The sequence below is a fragment of the Carassius gibelio genome, chromosome B4, assembly GCF_023724105.1.
Source record: "Carassius gibelio isolate Cgi1373 ecotype wild population from Czech Republic chromosome B4, carGib1.2-hapl.c, whole genome shotgun sequence".
Classification (NCBI taxonomy): Eukaryota; Metazoa; Chordata; class Actinopteri; order Cypriniformes; family Cyprinidae; genus Carassius; species Carassius gibelio.
Window position 1 is genome coordinate 15,690,189 of NC_068399.1, and position 5,818 is coordinate 15,696,006.

At 36.1% G+C, this 5,818-nt stretch overlaps 1 long non-coding RNA gene across 1 annotated transcript; it reads right to left on the minus strand.

The window, feature by feature from the left end:
- Positions 1–3,873: 3,873 nt before the first annotated feature.
- LOC127955904 (uncharacterized) lies at positions 3,874–5,461 on the minus strand. The gene is made up of 3 exons (XR_008153412.1): positions 5,308–5,461; positions 5,152–5,221; positions 3,874–4,458 (listed from the first exon to the last, which is right to left on the minus strand). It is a non-coding gene; the product is annotated as an uncharacterized LOC127955904 (long non-coding RNA).
- Between the last annotated feature and the right edge of the window lie 357 nt (positions 5,462–5,818).

A 5,818-nucleotide genomic window follows, 5' to 3' on the forward strand; every position in this document is an offset into this window, starting at 1 on the left:
ACAAACATGCAGTCAGCATTGCCAGAAAAGGGAGGTACAAATTACTCTTTGCTTATGTTGCAGACTTGAAAGTTTAAATGGTGATGGTCTTGTCTGGTAGTGTGCTTGCCTTAAAGATATAGTTCACCAAAATACAATTTGCTGAAACTCTCATCCAAGATGTACCTGCAGATGAGTTTGTTCTTTATCAGAACAGATTTGGAGAAATTTAGCATTTTCCATCACTTGCTCACCAATGGATCCTCTGCAGTGAATGGGTGCCGTCAGAATGTAAGTCCAGTCCAGTTAATCAATTAGAGTAAGTGTGAAGCAAAAAGTTAAGTGTTTGTAAGAAACAAATCCATCATTAAGATGAGGTATTTAACTTCAAAGCATTGCTTCTGGTTAAAATGCAAGTCCTCTATCCATAATGTTGCTTTCTCCATTGAAAACATCATCTTGTCTGGAAAGCAATGCACTCATCATTCATTGTAAATGTGTTCTCTTCATTTTTACAGACATTTTAGGGTTTTAGGCATCCCATTATCATGATATATTTGCTTCACTATAATCCAAATTTACTCAAGTAGAAAAAGACTTAAAGTAGAAATTTGTGGTAATTAATATTATGCCCCAAATACTGAACCCAGTATTGAACCCAGAATAATCCTTAACACATATGCAGCCCACTTTCAGCTCTTCTTCTTGTGAAGGACTGTTAAATTCTTACTATCCAATTTGTGCGCCTCTAAGAGGTTGTTGCCCAGGGAACGAAATGTGAGAGAACTTACAGATAAAGCTTTGGTAACTCCCAGAAGAAATAATTGTCACTCTAGATTATCATTGATTTCTCAAAATAGCTCCTCAAAAGTGCCGTGCAGAACAAGAAGCGTGCGAGGAATAAAGCTCAAGGGAATTGGTCAAATAAAAAAAAATACAGTTAAGAGCTGTTCAGCCTGGCGCAATTATTACTGCCAATAACCAAAAGCATAGGAACGAACTGAAAACCAGAAAGGTAACGAAAGGTAAAAATAGGATTGCTTAGAAGAATAATAATCCATCTCTTTTCAACCAGCCACACATTTTGAGCTATTACTCATGTCTGCATTTAGCACTGAGCTCAATAAATGGGTGGTACTATACAGTGAAAATTATTATTAAAATTATATAGAGTTGAGTGTAGATTTGACGCTCATCATTCAGTTTCATAGTTCAGCTACTTTCATAATATTTTTTTTTATTTAAATTTTTTTTAATAAAATAATGATAAAAAATAAAAGTAATAACACATATATTGCTTTTAAATGCTTTAGATTTGACCTCCTTTTATTGCTTTAAAGCCTATAAAAATAAAACCACCCTTTGTCTTTTGAGTGACCAGGCTTTTTCTATTTCCACTGCAATAAGGCAAAATGAGCTCAACAGGAAGCAGACATTTGAGCAGAGAGTGTGCCTCTGGCCCGTATTAGGTCAGTATCCTCCTATGAAAATGGCAACAAGGTTTTAACCTTTAGCTCTGCTAGGTTTTGCTGCAGCATATTGAATTAAGATCAGTCAGATGGACATGGCAAAGCAGATGCACTGCACTTCCTATCTGTTTGAATGGCTCCACACTGATAGAAAACTCTAATGGGGGGCTCACATCACACTGGGAAAAATCTTTCACACACACACAAAAAAGTTTTTATTCATGTTTATCAGAGGGCTTGTCGGAGGAATCAAAATAAACTCTGCCTTCTAAAAAAAAAAAAAGAAAATATATATATATATATATATATATATATATATATATATATATATATATATATATATATATATATATATATATATATTTATATATATAAAACCTATAAAAACAGATAAAAATAGATAAATAAACAAATGCAAATAAAATAAATAAATATAGATATTGTAGGAATAAAATAACAAACAGAAACATATGAAGTTAATATACATTTTACATTAAATTCAATTATAGTCTATACAAATTTTTTATGGCATTGCTTCCTTGTGTCTATAATTGGTTTATAAACCTGCTAATCATTTTTCATAGCAGGTCTGCAAATCTACACGAATGGGTCAAACTGGTATGAATGGATTCTGGCAGGCATTCAATAACTACTTGTAAATAATGACTCAAATATCCGCCTTGTTAATTCAGAGTAAACAGCCTTTCAAAGATGATGGTTACTACCCTAACAAGCGTAGTGTGGCATTAAATTTATAATGTAATACTTTATTATTGGTGTTTGATTAGTTGTTTTTAAAGTGACCATGAACATTTTATTATTCATTACTTTTTTTAAATAATTTGCCTAAGAAATTTTTTTCTCATTGAGTCATGACATCATCATGCAGTGCATATATGTCAACATAACTAAAGACCATGTAAATCCCCCACTTTTGGTCATGTCTGAATCTAAATTAACTTGTAACAATACAATGATGTTAGTGAGTTGATTTTTAGTGCCTACTTGGATGGTCAACTTGAATTTCCATCTCCAAATGTCATGAAAGATTTGTTCGCTGATGGTGCAAAAAACTACTAATAAGATGAATAAGTTAAGAACTATTAATAAAATCCAAACAACAGGTATTGTCCTTATTTTTTAAAGCAGTGTTTACATTTTTGATAAAATGATTTGGTTTTAACAAATAAATAGTATGTTAATAAAAATGATTATATAAACATTATTTGCTTCTTGAGAGTGTGTAGGTAGGTAGGTACCATTTCTTTGTGTGTGTGTGTGTGTGTGTGTGTGTGCAATGACGCAGTCACCAGTAATCAGTATCCATCACATGGTCTCTATACCATGTTTATCTCAGAGCACCAGCCTTGAAGTCCGGATAAATCTGCTTTGCTTGCGCCTGGAAACAGGAGAGAAAATGGGAAAAAATGGGAATGGAGAGAGTGTTTGTGACCGAGTGGATGTGTACAGAAGGGTCATATGTGTTTTGAATCTCTTATTCACTATATGGAGTACAAAATAAATGGCACTTAAATACCATTAAGTGCCCCCCACCACCCTGCCTTTCGAACGCCCTCACCATGCTCACAAGGAGCTCTGGAGGTCAGTCAAACCATACTGTGTTTGACAGCGAATGACAACCCAAATATCAGGCTCGCACTCACACACTGATCTCCTCTCGTGTACAGGATTATGGGACTAAGGCGTCTATTTTTTTAAGTGATGTGGCAAATGAAACTGTGCCATTTCCAGATGGCTTGAAGGAGGGAGGCCACGTCAGCATAGACAGAGCCATGTGTTTCACGAGGGCCACTGATTGAAACATAATAGTTGGAGGGAGGTCAAACACGCACATACACAGCTACAGGGACAATAGAGATGCAGGTGTATCTGCAGTGTCCTTCATCTATTGCGCGCGATGACATACAGACAGGTGTGTTCGCATGTTTGTCTGTCGTTGACCTCTCCAAACCTGTTGTGTCATTCAATGGTCTTCACATAAGTGAAAACGTTTGTGTGTGTGCACGGGCAATCTGAGACGGATTGAACATCATGAGTCATGTTTTTGACACGGGATTCACACCCAAGTATCCCGCATCCTAAGTGTAATTGGCCCTTCGCAAAAAACTTGATTGATAGGCGATCTGACCAATCATAATGCAGAATCCGCCATCTTGTCAGACTGCTACAGCCGGAAAATAACAATAAATGAAAATTTCTACTTATTAGTTTGTGTTTTATTAATGTATACACCTAGCCTAACCCTAAACAGTAATGCAAAAATGATACTTTATTGATGTGCACATAGCCGCAGCTGTATCTATTTGTTTCCACAAACATCACTCAAAGCCACTCACAATCAAACTTCCTTTTAAAATCCAATCAGAGTCCCTCTGTCTCTCACACTACCTCACACACACATGTAACCCTTATTACGAGGTAGTAATAACGTACATAGATTTAATAGTCTAAAGTAGTCATAGAGGTTATCATAAATACGATTTGGACCAGAATCAGAAGACGCTAAATTGTTAAGAGCCTGAGAATTGAAGATCAATTAAAAAGGAATACCACACCAGAATGACAGTTTAGACAAACCTGTATTAAATTCACAGGGTGAAACATACATACAAGCAAAAACACATTTATGAAAAATAACAAACTAAAATAATAAAGTGCGCACAAAAAACAAAACAAAACCCTCTCGTATCAGAATCGTTGAGCTCAGTTCGTCCTCGGTTCGTTTTGCCTTGGTTGACAAAAGTTCAGTTTCACCGTTGGGCCCTTTTTTTTAACTCTGAGTTAGTTTTTGTCCTACCACAACGAAGATGAAGAGGATGATCCAGGCAGTTCGTCTAAAGTCAGAGTCACAAACACGGTTGGCTCGCCACCCAGCCACCCGGACTGGGAATCTATGAATCTCTGGGAGAACGTCTGGAACGTGTGGATCTGTATCACTCCGTGGAAAGGATCTCTGCACGATGTTTCCAACTCTTTACCAAAACCTGACCTATAAATAAGGCCAAATCATTTCTTTCAATTACCATTCAGTGAATAAATGGACTGCTACAGGCTTCTACAAAATAAAATGAAATAATATTTCAGTACACCTATAATGCAGTATAAAAATCTTTCTCTCGTTGTACAACAGCTCTTATGTTTCTTCTCAGGTATCAAAACCATATAAATTTCTCTCTAGTATCAAAATTAAATTTACATAAATTACATCCTCCATAAAGACACATTTCAAAATCAAGTTTTATGAAACCTTACGGTAGTAACATTAACAGTATGAAGAATAAAACTGCATAAATTGCATGTAAACATTAATCAAATTGTATCACTTTAAATTAGAGGCATTAAGGCGTTAGTGTGCTTATTTATCCCCCTCTGCACCGGTAACAGTGGAAAGAATGCACTAAAAATTATTACCTCTTTAAGCTTCAGTGACCACAATTAAATCTACAATTTTTAACATCATTATTTAACAAACTAACTATTTATCAACAGTATGAAAAGTTAACATTTCTTTATGGTTTCAAACACATTAACCAGTATTTCGCTAGCCTATTGTGGCTAATTACCTTATTAACATATGCACACTGCAGGCTTTACACCTTACACTTTTAGCTTTACACAATGAGCACCTTTGCCTGGCCTGTTAGCATGAATATTAGCGATCTCAGACAGATAAACAACTCACCATTTTAACGGAATTCACTGCTTTTAGCTCCGTGATAACAGTGGATTCAGGCACAGCTTTCGTTTACACTCTATATTACAATAAGGTATAGTTAGTATAATCGATAATGATTACAGAACTCGTTTAATTAACTTTATATTGTTTCGTTCATCTTACCAAGCAGATAACGCAGCCTTCTATGCTCAAATGCAAGCGCCAAAAGAACGTGCAGTGACACAAAACTAGAGGCGTAACTGTAACGGAGCCTAGCTGGCAGCTGATTGGTCAGTTCAGTACCTCATAAAATTCACCCATTGGCTCACTCAAAAGTCCATCAAAGAATCAAAATGAAAGTTAACCCTTTCGTGGGTTAGACAGCTAAATAGGGTTTCTCATTATAAAACCTGGCTACACTCTCCCCCTTTGAACTCATGTACGTCCCTGTACATGGCAATGGTTGAACTGTTTGTATCTCAGGGTACAGAACAGAAGGATATGAGTTCTCACCCTCACTTAAGATGTCAGCCACAGCTGTGGTTAACCCCTGAAAGAATGATTTAACCACTGTGACAAAGGGGTTTCAGAGTTCAGTATAGTCAAGTCTCTTTGATGGCTGACGGTTTCTCTCTGATCTCCTGACTGTTGTATCCTTTATTTCCTCTTCTGGTTCTTTACGGTTCATCTCCTT